This window comes from Lutra lutra, chromosome 5, assembly GCF_902655055.1.
Source record: "Lutra lutra chromosome 5, mLutLut1.2, whole genome shotgun sequence".
Taxonomy (NCBI): Eukaryota; Metazoa; Chordata; class Mammalia; order Carnivora; family Mustelidae; genus Lutra; species Lutra lutra.
The window spans coordinates 148,931,345-148,951,044 of record NC_062282.1 but is presented as its reverse complement, the minus strand read 5'-3'; the positions used below and the strand labels follow the sequence as shown (position 1 = coordinate 148,951,044).

At 41.4% G+C, this 19,700-nt stretch overlaps 1 protein-coding gene across 2 annotated transcripts in view; it reads left to right on the top strand.

Moving 5' to 3' along the window:
* The window catches only part of KCNN2 (potassium calcium-activated channel subfamily N member 2), a 498,316-nt gene that overhangs the window by 327,664 nt on the left and 150,952 nt on the right, over positions 1 to 19,700 (top strand). The window lies entirely within an intron of this gene.

The window sequence follows — 19,700 nt, the reverse complement described above, 5'->3', positions numbered from 1 at the left end:
GGTGGTCATAAAAAGTAAATTAAATAGATTCCTTTAGAGCTACAATTTAAAGGCATCTGTGAATTGATAACGGAGGCACAGAATATCAAGAATTTTAGGAGTGTCTGATCTCGTGCAAGTCATGTGGTGTATGTGAGAAGGCAGGTGTAGGGTGGTAATTGTTTGAGTGGCGATCATCATATTCATGTACATGAAAGATTCCTTCCAGAACGATTCCTTCTGAGCTAGCAGTCACACCAACCTAGGGGACCTAAAAATAGGTTCTCCACAGTAGTGTCTTAACCAAGTCCCAACTACAGTGAGTTTTCAGAATGCTAGAATTATTTGTGGAAAATTGACATTCTAAGATAAAGGTTACAGCACTAGGATTTTTATTTTAGTGATTTTGGAGACAGTTCTTCTAAAATGAGTGCTGTGCTTTCCTGTTTTATTACATCGGCTGTGGTATGCATAATTTAAAGTTTTCTGATCACACAGAATGATCATCTGTGTGATGGTAAATTTTGTACGTCAGCTGTCTGGATGGTTGGCCAAACATTATTCTGGATGTGTCTGTGAGGGTGTTTGTGGATGAAATTCACATTTGAGTTGATAGTCTGAATAAAGCAGACTGCTCTCCCTACTGTGGGTGGGCCTCATCCAATCAGTTGAAGACCTCAATAGAACAACAAGGCTGAGTGAGTGAGAAGTCCCACCATACTGCCTTGAGCTGGTATATCAGTGTTTTCCTAGCTTGGATCCTAACTGAAATATTGACTCTTCTTGAGTCTCAAGCCTCCTGGCTCTTGGGATAGAACTTACACCATCAGCCCTTCAGGGTCTCCAACCTGTTAACTAATGATATTGGGACTTCTCAGCTTCCATAACTGTATGAGCTAATTCCTTATAATAAACTCCGTGTGTGTGCATGTGTGTGTGTGTGTCTTGTTCTTTTTCTCTGGAGAACCCCAACTAATACACCATCACAACACATATTAACATCCTTTAGAATTCAGGAGTGACACTAGGGATTATTTGAGTATGAAAGACCACTTGGGGCGCCTGGGTGGCTCGGTGGGTTAAAGCCTCTACCTTCGGCTCAGGTCATGATCCCAGTGTCCTGGGATCAAGCCCCGCATCGGGCTCTCTGCTTGGCAGGGAGCCTGTTTCCTCCTCTCTCTCTGCCTGCCTCTCTGCCTACTTGTGATCTCTGTCTGTCAAATAAATAAATAAAATCTTAAAAAAAAAAAAGACCACTTACCACATACCATGGTTTTTAAGTTCTCTCACTGTATCAGTCTGAATGTATGTTACTTTGTTTATAAATTCACTATTAGGTAGTTCTTCAAATCAATTGTCATTTCTCCTGTTCTTGCTGTTTTCACTTTATCAGACTCAATAAATCTTTCCTTATTCTTTTTTTTAAAAGATTTTATTTATTCATTTGAGAGAGACAGTGAGAGAGAGAACCCACAAGTGAAGAGAGAGGCAGAGGGAGAAGCAGACTCCCTGCTGAGCAGGGAGCCCTACTAGGGGCTCAATCCCACCACTCTGGGATCACAACCTGAGCCAAAGGTAGATGCCTAACTGACTGAGCCACCCAAGTGCCCTATCTTTCTTTATTCTTATTTTAAGTTTTTGATATGTAGTGGGTCAGGAAATTAGGATATCAGGTGGGTCAGTAATCACGATTACTGGTAACCTGAAGGCTTGCTTATGGATAACCAGACCAGGTTTTCTGACATTGACTTTTGGCTCCTTAGGGCCGTAGTTTGGTTTTAGTGTTTAGCTAAACTCTGGAAAGTTGGGCTGCTTGCTTAAGAGGGAGCTATATAACTAGGTTCTTTTATGTAATTTGTTATTGTGATATAATTGTTAGTACTGCCTGTAAGGACCTATTTAGCCAGAGCGACTCCATCTTGGTTAAGTAGCCATTTCGTTGTTTGTGCAGTAAAACTTAAATTGATCCTCCCCCCGAGAGAAACTTACTTAGAAACAAGTCCGGGAAACCAGTAAACTATAGTCGACTAGTTCCTGATAATAGAGCCCAGAATACAAGGACGAGTCAGGACAGATGGAGACATCTAATCAGTACGAAGTACTGTTTGTAACAGTGAGAAGGTCTTGCCCAAACCAAAATGACTCCATCTTGGGAAGGATGACCATCTTATTATTCACACTGAATATGTTAGCTGACTAAAGTCTTCCCAGAAAATACTCTTTGTAACAGTTCCTGGTATGGGGTAATCTTGAATAACACGTCACCAGGCCGGATGAAACTAGCCAATCAGCAAGAGACACACAAACCCAGTGGGCTGAGATACCTAGATATGGGTTGCAGTTTTACCCAATAAGAGGTAGCCTGTAAGATTGGGAGGGGTCGCTTTCTTCGGAGACGGCCCTGACCAGTCAGTCAGTGGATTCTTGAACCTGTAAGCTGGGGGTGGTCGCTGTCTTTGGAGATGGCCCTGGCCGGTCAGTCTGACTTCTAATGCTTAGCACAGAATAAAGCTTTGCATAACTTTAACTTTGTTTCAGTCTCGTTCCCCTGGCCAATCAGTCTGACTTCTAATAGTTGGCATAAAATAAAGCTTTAAATAATTTTTACTTTGTCTCAGTCTTGTTTCATTTAATAACGGACCTAACACTGCCCCAGTTATAAAAATATTAAAGCATCAATGTGCATAAGGAAAAATGAAGAAAAGGAAGCTTGAGGCCTGACTCCATCTTTCACCTGTGATTCAAGTCAATATGACTGGTAGGATTTGAAGGAAATGTCAGGTGCATCTGAAACCCTTGAGTTTTCCATAGACCAGAATACTGGGGTTGGTGGACTGAATGTTTGTGTCCTTTCAAAGTTCCTATGTTGAAGACCTAATCCCAGTGTGATGGTATTTGGAGAGGTGGGGGATAATTGAAGAAAATTAAGTCACAAAAACAAAGCCCTCATGAAAGGGATCGATGCCTGTAGCAAAAAAAAAAAAAAAAAAAAAATGAGGATTTTTCTGTTTTCCAATGAGTATACAGCAAGAAGGAGCTCCAAACCCAGGTGGTGTTCTCCTACCAGGAACCATATCAGCCAGCATTGATTGGACTGGCCAGTCTCCAGAAGTGTGAGAAATAAGTATCTCTTTGCTGCTTAAGCCAGTCGGTCCGTGGCATTGGTTATAGCAGCCTGAGCTGATTAAGACCTGTGGGGAACAGAAAGAGGAACAGAGCAAGGGAGTCAGAGTGGAAGGGAGAGGGCTCATTACTCCAAAGTAGATGGACCTAGGACAAAGACTGCAATATCTTGGCTACTTGGGGGCCAAGATATGCATGGCGAGTGGGGAGAGAAGGAGGGGAGTGGCTCCCTCCTGCTGATACCAGCAAGGATCACTACAATATAATATATGTGTACCACCTGCTTTCTGTATAAGGTGTTTTGAGAGGTTGTCAAATCCCTCTGATGTCCCTTCCTAGTAAATCACTTAATACACTGACAAATAAAGAAACCATGCTGTGAATCGTGGGTGGCTGCATGGTCCCTAGGTTTTTTGCTTTTCCTAAAGCAGTAACTTTTGATTTATGAATTTAATTCAACATTAATTCAACAAACTTATCGGACACCTTCCATGTACCAGACGCCATGGCCATAGAGATGACTCAGCATCCCAGGAGATGACTCCCAACACCAGCTTGGGAAGGGGTTCAAAGAGGTTCACGGGCCTAAGTTTTCCGTTTCTTCCTTTTTATTGTATTTTCAAAATTTTATTTATGATGTGAGCCTCACCCAGCCAGGAATAACTGAGAGCTCCTCTTCATGGTCTCAGCCACATCCAGTCCTCAGCACTGACCACTACTGTCCTGATGATGGCCTTCCTATGAATTCATGGAAACAGAAGCATGAATTTTTATATGTGGGATCACACTCAGGAATTATTCTGTTTCTTGGTTTTGTTTAATGCATTGGGGATCACCCCCTTTCTTTACAAAGAAGTCTTCTTCATCCTTTTAAAAAATTTGTAGGCTACTGTTTGATGGGTTTTTCTTCCCTACAATATATCACGCTACAGGGAACACTGATGTACATATATCTTTGTACATACATGCAAACCTTTTTATTTATTTATTTTTTAAGATTTTATTTATTTATTTGACAGAGAGAGACACAGCCAGAGAGGGAACACAAGCAGAGGGAGCAGGAGAGGGAGAAGCAGGCTTCCCGCTGAGCAAGGAGCCTCATGTGGGGCTTGATCCCAGGACCCTGGGATCATGACCTGAGCTGAAGGCAGATGGTTAATGACTGAGCCACCCAGACATACCCATCCAAATCTTTTTAATAGATTTCTATTAGCGGACTTGTGAAAAATTGTTTATTTAACATTCTGGTGGGCATTACCAAATTGGTTTTCAGAGCAAGGAGGTTGGATGTAGGCTCAGGCCCTGCGATATGGAGTGCCAACTGCCTGATGTGCCAATGCTGAAAATCTCCTTCCCTGATGCAGTCAGCTTGCTCCATGCTTTCCCGGTGAACAGGTACTGGAATAGGGTAGAGAATGATCCCCTGTGGAGAAACCTGTGTCTGAAGAAATAGGGCTTCTTCATATTCTCTCAGTGTCTGGGCTCACAGACATGGAAGCAGTCCTTCCTCAAACAAACAAAGCAGGGTTATTGGGTGGCACTGGCGCAAGAAGAGGACTATCCTTACAGAAGCAATGGGAACCTCATGCTCTTAGGACCTATGGCTTCTCTGTCAGGAAATCGCCACATCAAGGGTGGACTAGAGAGGTCAGTCGCTTGTACAGTGTCATCAAAGCACGTGCTTGATGCCTGCGGCATGTGGGAGGGGAAACCAATCACCACATCCCTGAGGACATTGGAGCAGCCCAGTGGGTGGTCCCCATGGCAAGGAACTCAAGTCTTTTGCCAACAGCCAACACCAGCTTGCAGTCATGTGAGTCAGCCATCTTGGAAGGTGGTCTTCAGTCCTTCACATTATTGCATTCCTAGTCAACATGGCTGACACCTCGTGAGGAAGCCTACGCTAGAGCCACTCCGGGAATTGACTCCTGGATTGTGGACCAACAGACGCCATGTGAAATAAGCATTTATTGCTTTGAGTTGTCATGGCATTTTTTACACAGCAACAGAGAAATAGTTTTTAGTGCCTGGAAGTAAGGTGCTACCATAACAAAAATTTAAGATGCAGATGAAGCTTTGGAACCAGGCAGTGGGAAGAAGCGGGAGTTTTGGACCTTGACAAGAAACTCTTAGCAGAGACCTAATGATGTGCCGTGAGGCTGCCAGCCAAGACTAAAAAGGAAAATGCAAAAAACCTTATTGGGCTCTGGAGGAAACAGGGCTGCAGAAAGCTTAGCAACGTTGTCACCTGGGGTAATATGGAAACTATCAAATATATCTCATGAATTGAGTAATCTTGCTAAGGAGAATTCCAGGCAGGACACTGAAGGCTGGCTGCTGCTTGCTGCTTATCATAAAGCACAGGAGTAGAGGGAGAAGACGAAGTTAGGACTGTCAGATAAAAGAGATCCACGGGTTGTTGGTTTGGAAAATTCACAGCCTTTCAAGGTGGCAAATGATGCTAGAATTTAAGAGGTAAACTGTAGGCAAGATCAATTCTGGGCCATGTGGGGAAACTGTAATATAAAGTTGAAGTTAGAGGGGTGACTGCAAAACTCTTTTTTTTTTCAGATATATTTATTTATTTGAGAGAGAGAGAGAGAGAGCACGAGCAGGCTGAGGGGCAGAGAGAGAGGGAGAAGCAGATTCCTGCTGAGCGGGGAGCCCAATGAGGGGCTTGATCCCAGGACCCTGAGGATCATGAACTGAACCAAAGGCAGATGCTTAACCAACTGAGCTAAGCAGTCCCAAAATTCTTTATTAGAGCACAGAAAGATCCAAGGGGGTGCCTCAGAAATGTTCAGCCAACCAGTGACCCTCTAAGAATGTTAAGGTCTTATTCTCAGTGGCTCCAACAATAGCCAAGCAGATGACAGGATTTATCACAAAGACTTGTGGGTGTGGCTCTTGTCTAATGGACCTAAACTCTAGTAAGTTTCTGTGGAGCCCCACACAGTTTTTCAGGGAATAGTATTGGCAGAAATGCTGCCAGCTTGAAATGGTAAGGGTTGAGAGAGCATAACATGAGAAGAGGCCTTTGAATCCTGAACTCAGACAGGGAAGACACAAGCTGTGAAAACTGCTCAGCTGTGATATTGGGCCACCATACATGGACAGGGCAGCATCACTCAGAAAATAGAACCAAGAGCCTAGAGAGTAGAGCCAAGATTCCTGAAGAATCTTTCCTGGACCTCAAATCCCAATCAACCTTCTATCAGCATATTCTCTACTGATGTCAGATTTTCTGTGTAGCAGTGATTCCCACCCCTCTGCCCCCATTTCCCCCTTTTTTGGGTGGGAGTGTTGATAACACTATCCTTACCTATGTTATAATGCCCCATGCTTGTATTTTGGGGATGAGGGGGACAGACAACTTGTATATCTCATTCTCAGGTTTTCACATCAAGGTGAACTGGATCTAAGTGCCTCATCTCATTAAACAGCGAGACTCTAAATTTTGTGATGATGCTTTAATGGTGAGGAATTGGGGACATTGGGAGATGGTGAGTGTATTTTGGATGGGGGAGGGAGATGAACTATTAGGGACTGCAGGGTGGACTGTGTCAGCCAGCCTCCAAGATGGCCTCACTATTCCTTGTCCCCTCTTTATGATCTTGGTAGTCCACTCCCACGCTGAATAGGGCTGGCCCTTGCAACCGCTGGACATAGTGGAAATGATGGTGTGAAACCCTGAAGCTAGGTCATAAAAGACACTCGCTCTCTCTTGAGTCATTGGCTCTTAGAAAGCCAGCCACAGTGTCATGACGACCCGTGTGGTGAAGAACTGAGGACGGTTGGTAGCCAGCACCAACTTGTCAACCATATGAGTGACCATGTTGAGCTTCATCCTTTTCATTTGTTCTTTTTTTTTTTTTTAAAGATTTTATATATTTGACAGTGAGAGAGACAGAGGGAGAAGATGAGCAAACAAGCATGGGGAGCTGCGGTTAGAAGCAGAGGGAGAAGCAGGTTCCCACTGAGCAGGGAGCCTCATGTGGGACTTGATCCTAGGACCCTGGGATCATGACCTGAGCTGAAGGAAGCCCCTTAACCAACTGAGCCACCCAGGTGCCCCTTGATCCTCACCTTTATGAAGCCAGCTTCAACCTCATAAGAAACTCAGAGCCGGAACCAACTAGCCAAGCTGCACCTGAATTTCTAACAGAAACTAAGATAACAAAAACTTCTGTTTTAATCCACCCAATCTTTCTTTGGGGGGGTATTTTTTATTTATTTTGCTTATTTTAAAAAAAATTCCAGTATAGTTACCGTACGATGTTGTATGAGTTTCTGGTGTACAATACAGTGATTTAACAATTCTGTACATTACTTAGGGTTCATCATGCTAAGTGTGCTCCTTAATCCCCATCCATCACGATTTCACCCGGCCCCCAAGCAGCCTCCCCTCTTGTAGCCATCTGTTTGTTCTCTAGATCTAAGAGTCTGTTTTTTGGTTAAAAAAACAAAGCAAAATAAAACAATCCCCTCTCCCCCCAAAAGCACATAGACTTTTCCAATTTATACTCCTATGTGATGGTGTATGAGAAAGCTGGTTTCTTGAATCTTTACCAGCGCATTATATATAATTATCACTCAGTGTAATAGAAAAAAAATTGTTTCAATTTACATTGGTTTGATTATTCAGAAGTTTTTCTTTCTCTGACCATTTATCTTAGAGTTGCTTACTCATACCTTTTTATTATTTCCCTATCTGGTTTGGTTTTTTCATTTTATCTTATTTATTTAAGTAATAATATGATTATTACTTATGTTATCTTTCATTTTCTCTAATTTCTTAGATCTTTAAAAGCAATTTTTTTTAGAGGAGTGGGAGGGGCCGAGAGACAAAGAGGGAGACACTCTCAAGCAGGCTCTACAATCAGCACCCAGATGATACGGGGCTCGATCTTGCTGAGATTGACCTGAGCTGAAATTAAGACTTGGCTGCTTGGGGTGCCTGGGTGGCTCAGTGGGTTAAGCCTCTGCCTTCGACTCAGGTCATGGTCTCAGGGTCCTGGGATCAAGCCCTGCATCTGGCTCTCTGCTCAGTGGAGAGCCTGCTTCCCCCCACCCTGCCCTCTGCCTGCCTCTCTGCCTACTTGTGATCTCTGTTTGTCAAATAAAAAATAAAATCTTTAAAAAAAAAAGGCTTGGCTGCTTAATGGACTAAGCTACCCAGGCACCCCCCAAAATGTTCTTGATATTAATCCTCTGTCTATTAAATACAGCACTTGTGCTTTTGATTTTGGTTCCTATGGATGTTTCATAATGCTTTTCCTTCATGGCTATTTAGTTATTTGCTCAGGGAAACTGTATCTTGAGATTATAAAACTTGATCTCCTTTATAATCTTCTGTATTTCTGTAGTTTCATTTCTTACATTTAGTGAGATGTGTTTTTTTAAGGCTTAGTTGTGTTAGCTACATGAAGAAGGCTTAGAAGGTCATCTTCACATCTTTGAGTCAGTTTTCCTAGTTTAAAAAAAAATGAATGAGAAAGAAACAAGGGTCTAGTCCTTTGAGCTTCTTGAGGATGTAACCTGTGTCTTAGGCGTTGCTGTATTCTTCATGAACTAATGTTTCTTCTTCTTGCCTATTTCCTGTTTCAGTCTGCTGATAATTGGGGTCCTTCTAGTTCGTTATCAGAAATATTTGATCCTTCTCTTTCCTTTAACCCTCCTGTTGACTGTGAAACCAAGATCGTCTTTACACCTGGAAGGATATAGGCTGCTTCCTAGGAGAATCCACATTGTCCTCTGAGGAATAAAAAAGGGGGAAGGAGGGTGGAGAAGAAGAAAAGAAAACAGAAGAAAAGAGATCATAAGTGTCTCCTAAGGGCCGTCAGCCTGAGATCTAGAAACCTACAATATTTTCTCTGGTGCTTCTTAAAGGGACAAGGGGCCTCCCTACCTAGCTCAGTCAGAAGAGCTTATGACTCTAAATCACAGGATCATGACTTCAAGCCCCACGTTGGGTGTAGAGATTACTAAAAAAATAAAATAAAATAAAAAGATATTTTTTAAAAACTTTTTTTTTTAAAGATTTCATTTATTTATTTGACAGAGATCACAAGTAGGCAGAAAGGCAGGCAGAGAGAGGAGGAAGCAGGCTGCCTGCTGAGCAGAGAGCCCGATGCAGGACTCGATCCCAGGATCCTGAGATCAGGAACCAAGCTGAACGTAGAGGCTTTACCCACTGGGCCACCCAGGCACCCCAAGTAAGGCTCGTTTTAAGACTGCTTTTTCTCTAGTGTCCTCCAAAGCCCTGATCTTGGGATAAGCAAAATCCTCAAATCCGCAACAGGAAATGCAAGAGTCCTTTATCTTGGAATTCTTTTTGTTAATAACCAAGAAAAATCTTTTTTGATTAATCTTATTTCAATGGTTTGATCCACTTCATGTAATTTATTTTCGAGAACAGAGTGTCCTCTTTCCTACATCTTTTTTCCCCATGGTCTATGGCGCCACTAAAAAAGTTTTCTTTTTTTTAAGGTTTTTTTTTTTCATTTTGTTTTGTTTTGTTTCTCTTAGCAAAATATCCACTCAATAAGCAAAACCATGACTTTTATCTTGGCTAAAAACACAAGAAACTCCATGAGCAAATTAGCATTTCCAGAAGATCAGGAATCGGTCGGGGATTTTACACTCGTCTGCTCTCATACCCACCTCTGAGTGTCCCCAGACAAGTCACAAGACAGCTTTGCAGGATTGTCTTGGCTTTCAGAAGAGGGTTTCTGTCTTTTTGAAGTGAGTGCTGAAGTGAGTCTCATCCTGGAGCTCCGGTCACTCGTCAATACCAAATGAGACCCCTGCCACCTCCTGGAGCCTGGCTCCAGCTCTGTTTTCTTGACTGCTGAGTCCTTTAAGATGTAGGCTTCAATCAGCTGAGCCACAGGCTGCAGACCGCGTGTGGAGCATACTTGGGCTTCCAACCCTCCAGCCCGAGAGCCTATACTTCCAAAACAGCCCCTGACGACCTCTTACAAAAGGTTTCAGCCTCACTGTATTTTAGGCTTAAGGGCAATAGAGCTAAGACATCACACGGAAAATTAATTAATGACTGCCAGGAAGGACTGCCAGTCATCTTTGGACAATGCATTAATTTCAATTCCTTCATCAGTTAGGATCATTCAAAGTATAGCAATTTTTTTTTAAACTGTGGAATTCAGTACAAAATATACCTGCTCTGTTTCTTAGATGTCAGGACGAGAAATGTACATTCCATAATTAAAAGTGCCACACAGCTCCTTCTATTGAAATTCCTTTCTTTTTTTTTTTTTTTTTAATTGTAATTCTTCTTAGGATATTCCTTGAACCATGAGACTCTTAGGATGTAACCCAGCCAGGGAGAGACTCACAAGGAAAAAAGTCTTGAATCTCAAATGCCTTCAAATGCACGGATTGACAGTCCCTTGTGCCACAGAGTAAAACCTATTCCTGCTTTTCGTGAATCTGATAAATCAATCGTTGCTTCACCAGTGTTCATTTTAAATAGATTCTTTTGTTTCATTGATACCTTTCCTTTTACTTCCATACCCAGTTATGCTGGGAGAGTTCTTGCATCTGTTTTTAACTTTTGGATACACAATTCACATACCATATCATTTAACTACTTAAAGTGTCTAATCAATGACAGTGTATTCATGGAGTTAAATGACCATCATCTTCCCATTTTCAATATCTTTGTCACCCAAAAGAAACAGTGTACGTATTAAGAGTGACTCTCCATTTAGTGCCTGGGATAACCACTAATGTAATGTTTTGTTTATAGCTTTGCCTCTTCTGGATGTTTCCTCTAGATGGAGTCATACGTGTGGTCTTTTATGACTGGCTTTCCTTTACACATTTTCAAGACTCCTTTTGTTTATAGCTTTGCCTCTTCTGGATGTTTCCTATAGATGGAGTCATACGTGTGGTCTTCTATGAAATAGAAGTTCTGATGCTTTGCTACGACACGAAGGAGCCTTGAAAATGCAATTTCCTTTACACATTTTCAAGGCTCCTTCGTGTCGTAGCAAAGCATCAGAACTTTATCCCTTTTTACTGATGAATAATATTGCATTGTAAGAGCATACCCCACTTTCTTTATACACTCAGCCTCGATGGGCATTTGCATTCTTTCCAGCCCTAGGCTGTTATTATAAATCATCCTTCTATTAAACATCCACGGACACATTTTTTTTTTTTCCTGTAGATGTGTATTTGCATTTTTCTTGGGCATCTACTTAGGAGTAGAATTGCTGGTTAGAAAAGTAACTTTACATTTCATATTTTGAGGAACTGCCAAACTGTTTTCCAGAGAAGCTGAACCATTTTACGTTCCCATCAATAATATATGAGGTTTCAAATTTTACCACATCCTGTCCATTTGTTGAAAAGTCCATCCCACCCCCATTGAACTGTCTTGACACCTTCACCAAAAGTCAGTTGACCATAAAGGTAAAGGGAGGTTTCTGGATTCTCAGTTCTGTTCCACTGATGTATATGTCTATCCTTATTCCATGACACGCTATCTCGATCACAGTACCTTTGTGATAAGTTTTTGTTCAACAAGTGTGAGTCCTAAAACTTGGTTGTTCTTTTTCAAGATTGTTTGACTATTCTGGGCTACTTGCATTTCCATATGAATTTTAGCATCAGTTTGTCAACTTCTCCAAAAAATCATCTAGGATTCTGATAAGGATTTGAGAGAATCTGTATATCGATTTGGGGCATATTGGCATAGTAATTATATTAAATATTCTCATTCATGAACAAGGAATGTCCCTGAATTTATTGAGGTCTCTTTGAATTTCTTTCAACAATATTTTTTAGTTTGTGTATAAGCATCACATTTTTGTTGATACATTTTTAATATTTTTATTGTATTGCACATGGAGTTGTTTTAAAATTTCATTTTCAAAGTGCTCATTGCTAGCGTAGAAAAATAAAATTAATTTTTTAATGTTAATTTAGTATCAGAAATCTGCTGAGCTTGTTAGTTCTAATAACATCGTAGTAGATTCCTTAAGATTTCCTATGTACAAAATTGGCATCTGTGAATATAGTTTTACTTTTTCCTTTCCATCTGGATGCCTTTCTTTCTTTTTCTTGCCTAATTGCACTGGTTAGAACTTCTAGTACAATATTTAATAGAAGCAGAAAGAACAGATATTGTCTTGTTTCTGATCTTAGGAAGCATTTAGGCCTTTTCACCAGTAAATATGATATTAGCAGTGAATTTTATATTGATGTCTTTTGTTGCATTGAGAAAATACCCTTCTAGTTGTAGTTTGTTGACTGTGTTTATTGTGAAAGTGTTTTGGATTTTGTCAAATGTCTTTCTGTGTCTATTGAGGTGATTATATAGGTTTTGCCCTTTATTCTGCTGATACGCTATATTACATTAATTGATTCTTTCGAGGGTTTTCTTTTAAATTCCAGTTAGTTAACATACAGTGTAATATTAGTTTCAAGTGTACAATATAATGATTCATCACTTCCATACAACTCCCAGTGTTCATCACAAGTGCCCTCCTTAATCACACTAATTGATTTATAAATGTTAAACTAACCTTATATTCTTGTGGTAAACCCCACTGAGTCATATATATACATATATATGTATATATATATATTTATTTATTTTAGAGAAAGAGTGCCCACATGAGTTGGGGTGAGGGGTAGAGAGAGGGAGAGAAGGGCTCTATCCCATGATCCTGAGGTCATGATCAGAGCTGAAATCAAGAGCCAGATGCTTAACTGACTGAGCCACCCAGGGGCCCCAGCATATAATAATTTTTATATATTGCCATATTCAGTTTGGTTCTTTTTTTTGGGCATTTTCACATATATACTCATATGTTATCAATATGTAGTTTTCTTACGAGGTCCTCATGTTCAGTGATTTTTGTTTCTGCCCACTTCTGTACTCCTGAGCCTCAGAAGTGAATTCTATTTTGGTTATTGTACTTTTCAACTCCGGAACTTCAGTTTGCTTCTTTTAAATAATTTCTATCTCTGTATCAGCATCCTCTGGTACATCATTCCCATTGTACCTCTCTTCAACCATTCTCTAAGTGTGCTTTAGAGCTGGGTAGATGAACTAAACCGGCTTAAGAGATGTGTCAGGAAATGTGTCGCTGGATGTGTTTGGCAGTGGGAGATAGAAGGTGATCTGCCTTCTCTGAATGATGGGGGTTTGGCTCTGAAGCCTAGAAGCATGACAGCTATTTTCCCCACCATAAAGTAAAATAACCTGGGGATTAAGCCAGTGTCAATGAAGGAGGACAGTGACAGGAATGTAGCTGAGGGAAATTTGCCAGAATCCTGATGATGTCTTCACCTCCGAAGCAAAGCAATAAAGTCCTCCCTAATTTTGATACTTTCAATTATATGAGGCTAGAAATACTCTTGTTAAGAGGACTTGAAAGTATCCAGTAGTTTTGACTAATTAAAACATTTTTGAGAAAGACTCATCCTAAGTAGGGCCGAGGGGAAAACACTGTCACATAGTGAGTTTTGTCATTGTCTTTGTCTAGTATGTATCTGTCATGGTTTTTCTGATGCATTGTATCATGTGTATCATGTTGCATCATATAGATAATTCTTGTTCCAATACTAATTAAAATAGTAGAGAAAAAGTGCTACCGAATTTACAACCATAAAATATAACAGCAGTAATATGGAACAAAAGTGATTTTTAAGAAGAACCTGGTGTATTAGATAAGAAGGAATATGCAAAGAGAGGGATTTGGAGAAGCAGGCTTCCTGCTGAGCACAATGCAGGGCTGGATCCCAGGACCCTGTGATCTTGACCTTAGCGGAAGGCAGACACTTCACTGACTGAGCCCAGGGGCACCCTAACTGTGGAAATCTTGAAGAAGATTTATTAGTATTTAGTGTGTTGGGTTGCTGATGACACTGTTCTGTTTAATTGAACTTAGAACCAGTTAGGGTTCTTTCCTTTCCTGTAAGTGAACACCAACACTCTACTTGCCCTAAGGCAATTACTTAGGGAATGGGGATTTATAAATAGTTGGGAGCAGGGAGGCAATAGTATATAGATAGACAAAGGGAGATACATAGATTTCCTGAGGCTGTTTGGCAAGTGGTAGAAAATCAAAAGGAAAACAGATGGTGTGATAAATAACACACCGGAATGGGTTAACAGGAAAAGGGAAAAAAAGAGCTAAGGCATGGTAGCGCCAATACTGTAAAGAGGACCAAATAACGATGGGGAGATAAATTGGATTTCGGAGGGAAAATAAACCTTCCAGAACTTTTGTAGCTTCATTTTGTTTCAGCACTGAGCAACCCTGGAACTTTTGGGATCACCAAGGGGCAGCTTTGACCTCCGCATTTAGGGATGGCTTTGCATATCTTTGGCCCCTTTTTGCTGACTCTTTACCCCGGCTGTGAGATGTTTGGTTTCTCTCTTCCTGTGGCACACAGCTTGGCTTCCTTTCTCTGGGTGTTACCAAACCTGTAGTTTCTTTCCTACTCTGTACCTTTCAGGGCCAAATAGCCAAGGAACAAAACAGTCTTTGATGGCAAGCAGGTAATTTATCCAGTGGCCAGAGAATGGAGGAGAGGAGCTCATGCTCCAAGGGCACTGAGAGGCAAAGGGGGTATAAATGATATGGCTGTGGGCTGAGGGGGTGGAGGGGGGACACTGGATATCAGCCAGGGTCCCAGGAAGGGGTGGAGATTTCCAGGAACTTAAGCCCCATCCCTTTTTCTTCCCTTTGTGGTTGGGGGTTTCCTGTCTTGGTGCCTCCTAGGGAGGAGTGTTTAGTTTGTCACTGTAGTATAGTGAAGGCAAAATGTGAATTTGGCCCACTGTGCCCACCATATTGGACCTCTTTGGTTTGATCACATTTCTGGTGGTCCCGTGTGGTCTGGTGTCAAGCTCATCCGGACAGGAACACCCGTAGGGGAGATACTAGGAAAAACAAACAAACGAACAAAAAAACAGCTTTTAGAAAAATTCCTTATGGGGCTCTTTGGGGTTTGTCTAGTGACACGGTTCTCCCCACTCTTTGGCATAATGGGAGAAGCGGCGAGAACACAGGTGGCCGGGTCCCTGCAGGACTGCTGACAAATTCCTCCAAGCCACAGGGCAGGCAGCTTGAGCTTGGGAATCCCCCTTATCTCACAAAAAGACAAAATGGGCCTGTTAGTGCCAATATATACGTTTCACTGGCCTGCAGCTTCTTCGACGGATGATGCCAACAATAAGGAATGCCAGACCAGACTGCAAAGTAGGCAGAAAACTCTGTGAGCAGCCCAGAATCGCCCTACTTTTTATACTTTTTAATTAGGCACCTTGGACCTGCGTGCCTACAGCCCTGCCATTGTATCCACACTTGTACTGGATCCTTATAAATTATTCTGTTGATCAAATGAAGTCGACAAGAGGCCAGCAGTCAGGAATCACAGAATCCCAACTATGCCAGCGAGGAAATGTCCCCAAGACCATTGAAACGAAGTGAATGGTAATGACAAGCCCCTGCGGTCCATTCCCGGACTGCTGGTGGAGGACAGGCTGTCTGAGCCGATAGATTGATTGGGTTATTCTGTGGCTGTGGAAGAAATGCTAGAAGTCTGCAAAACAGATTCAGCAGGTGGTCTCAGAAGGCTGTGTTTGAAGTCTGGCTTGCCCTTTGCTGCTTGCTAGCTGTGTGACCTGGGGTAGCCCGGGCACTGGATTGCCTGGATTGCATTAAGCTCTTTACCTGTAAAATGGAGAGGATAAGGAAAACTTTCCTATCTCCCATAAGGATCCTTAGCAAATGCAAATAAAATAATGCAGAAACTTTCTGAACTAGAATGGGCTGCCTTTAGGTTTTTTTTTTTTTTTTTTAAATGACTTTCTAGATTTGGATGTGTGGTTCTAACTGCCAAAGATATTGGTTTATGAAATTGCAGATTCTTTTCAAAAGACTCCCCCTAGTCAGTAATTTTAACCTGGTGTTCATGTTTAATTATGTAACATGGTTCAATTCTAGCGAAACTAGTATACGTGCTTCATTTTTTTTTCTTTCTTTTTTGGCTGGAGTTGCTGAGACTTTGACAGATATGCCAATTAGCTGGAGATGAAGAGGAGAGTAGAAAAAAATTTGGAAAGTCAATGAATAGGCTCTAACATGGTAATTAGTCCCTGAATAATAGCATTCTGGAGAAAAAATAACAAGGCCATCGCCAATAAGCTCATTTAGGTCTTGACACTTTCTGATCATGATGCAGAAGTAAAAAGAATACATATAAAAATTATTCTAATCTTTTCTTCAGATCCAATGTGGTTTATCTCTTACATATTTAGGACAGTCTGTGGTTTAAAAAGAACTGTTCTTATGGCCTTTTAATGGTTCTGTTTTGGGAAATGTGGACCTGTTACTGTGCTAGGAGAATAACTCTTGGTATGACCCCAATTGAGCATTTATACTTACCGACTTGTAAACTAAGTTCAGAGAGGCTGTGTCTTATCACAACCTCTCTGTTTGGCAACCCCCAACTATTTTCTCACTTGGGCAAAGAAAAAAAGAAAGTCTCAGAAAAACATTGACTTTGTAGCTCAAAGTTCCCTCCAGACTTCTCAGTGTGGGTTACAGATGCCTTGGGTCCCTGACTCAGTTGCTCTGCCTACCCCTGGAAATAGACCAGAAACATCCAAATTCAGGGGAGTCCTGCTTTTGAAGGAACAATGAAGAGAGAGAGAGAGCATGCAGGGTGCCTGGGTGGCTCAGTGGGTTAAGCCTCTGCCTTCTGCTCCGGTCATGATCTCAGGGTCCTGGGATGATGGAGCCCTGCATTGGCCTCTCTGCTCAGCAGGGAGCCTGCTCCCCCCTCCCCCCCGCCGGCGCCTGCTGCTCTGCCTACTTGTGATCTGTCTGTCAAATAAATAAATAAAATCTTTAAAAAAAAGAAAGCGCAAATAATTCCTAGGAAAAAGAGAATTATAAACAATGGCGTCATGTAAATCTGAGTTAAGTAAGGGATCAGAGAGCAAACAACCTGCAGCTTTTTCCAAGACCCTATGTGGTCTGGGAAAATGGATCTTCTAAGACCAATGTTAAGTGTATGTGGTGGTGGGGGGGTGTTCTTTGTATGTGTGCAAGCTTGAAATACCACAAATATGGGGACCCGGGTGTTCTAGTCTAGAAAAAAAAAAAAAAACCCAGGTGATTTTTCAAAAATGATGCTGGAAATGGGAGGCGACTAATTGATGAGATTCAAAATGCATTTGGTGGATGAGTATGACCTCTGGTGTTAAATTAGAGAAATTCCAGCGCTATATATCTTAACGGTAGAAAGAGAAGCAAATGTTTTCCAAAAGCTTCTAGTCAGAGGTTACAGGGCATTGTTTTGTGACTTTTGTTTCAAACTTTCTTCCTTCCCTCCTTCTCTCTTTCCCTCCTTGGTCTTCCAGGTATAAATGACTATCTCCTGTGCACACAGCACCACCCCTGTGGAAGAACACTGTCTTTGTTGCTCCGACTGCTTGGTCACATGTATCTCTATAATCCTTTATAGAAAAAAGGGGCAAAATAACGGTATCTGAATTTTAAAGGTTTATATATAAGTTTATGATTCATTTGTTAATTTTTAAAAAAGATTTATTTATTTATTTGACAGAGAGAGATCACAAGTAGACAGAGAGGCAGGCAGAGGGAGAGAGAGAGAGGGAAGCAGGCTCCCTGCTGAGCAGAGAGCCCGATGTGGGACTCACTCGATCGCAGGACCCTGAGATCATGACCTGAGCTGAAGGCAGCAGCTCAACCCACTGAGCCACCCAGGCGCCCCTCATTTGTTAATTTTATAAAGAAGAGAGGAATGGTGAAAACAAGAATTCCTTAAAAGTGCCCCTGTCGTAACCCAATAGTGTGGGATGCCCCAAACAACACAGATGAAAATTGAAACATGACATTGTTGGGGGGTATCTTGCCGTTTTTCATAATCATACTGATAGAGGATTATCATACTCTCCAAACAGACATTTATTAGCAAGGTGATTTTGGGGCGATGGAGGGTGTGATCAGATGATTCCTTAAAACAGAACGATGATATACATTTGATTGACTTCTCTCTCTCCAGTCACAGTGAGTTTCACTTTATTATTTCATGAGGCTTTTTTTGTTGTTGTTGTTGTTGTTTTAATATTGGCGGGGAAGAAGCACTATGGACTGATTTTAGGTATTCTGACAATTCCTCATGGCTGGGACCTATCTTCATTTCTTTCTTACTCTGTCCGTCCCATTCTCCCCCTGAGTCCCCTTTGTGACCAATGGGAACTCCGTACATCATGGTCATAAATCTTAGTAAACACCCTTTTTTCCTATATGATTAATGGCACTGCACCTAATCCCGTACCAAGGCACAGAGATATATAGGCCAAATGACACAACCTTTTGTCCCTTTTAATTAGTTTACACAACCCTCTGTTTGAAGCCTTAAACTTGCTGTTTGAGAAAGTCAGTTTGATACATAGAATGTAGCCATTACTTACAGTGTTTGAATCATTCTAGAACCTTCTATCTAATTGGATGCTGGCAACAATCGTGATATTTGGGGAGGCATCTATGTCATCTTTCAGCTAAATTTATGAAAGTATTGATATCCTGTGATTACACTCCCTTGAAGAATTTCATTCGTAAGGAGGAATCAAACTTTTCATTCGATGCAGCCGCATAGAGCGACTAGCAGAAGCCTATAGAATGTGCTATGAAGTGGAAAAAAAAAAGTATGATTGATTTTGTGCTTGCATTGAATTTTCACACCAGAGGTGACTAACTTAATTTGGAAGCTTTCTTTGTTAATTTCAAAGTCAGCTCATTAGAATCGTTTTTAATGGCCACGCGCCCCACACAATTCTTGCATTAGCTACTCAGCTACCAAGAGCTTCGTAACTAAGCAAGTTTTGTTGAATTGCCAAAAATCAGGACAGAGTATAAACATAAAATACAGGCTCCACTTTGTAGCTATTCAAATTCTACTCCTGACGGAGACTATTGAAAAATAAAATTTCTGACAGTACTCTTTATGTGGAGAGCTGTGGGCCAAATAGCAACCTGTCCTTCCCCCCACCCCCTTCCCCTTTTGGATCTCTTTACTTGCACGTACAAAAAATTAAAATTGTTTAACCCATGTCCAAAAGATATCCTAAAATGAATTATTCACTCCATGGCATTGAAAACGCGTGCACACAGTCCTAGGACAAGGTACCTGGTGAGCAACTTTAGGGCAGCTGCCGAGTAGAATATCAAGAAATTGGATCCAGCTGAGAATTCCAATTACCTAATGAGGGTGATCTGTTTACGCTCTAATTTCTTGGTCTAATTCACTATAATCCCGATCATAAAAATCATGCATTTAAATTACGATTTACAATGGAAACAAATATTCAGCTGGCTAGTTCCTTTCCTGTCCTTTTCGGGGAGTCTGGAATTTCCATGTACAAAGAAATACAAAGGAGAAGCACTCAAGATAGAGCAGTAACAATCCTCGGAAAAGGGTCCCCTACCGCTTTGTGTTGGTATATCCCCTAAGAGAAGAGCACATTGCGGGAAATTCGTGAGCCACAAACTGCCATTTTTATTGGTTTATTAGAAAGTAAATAATTA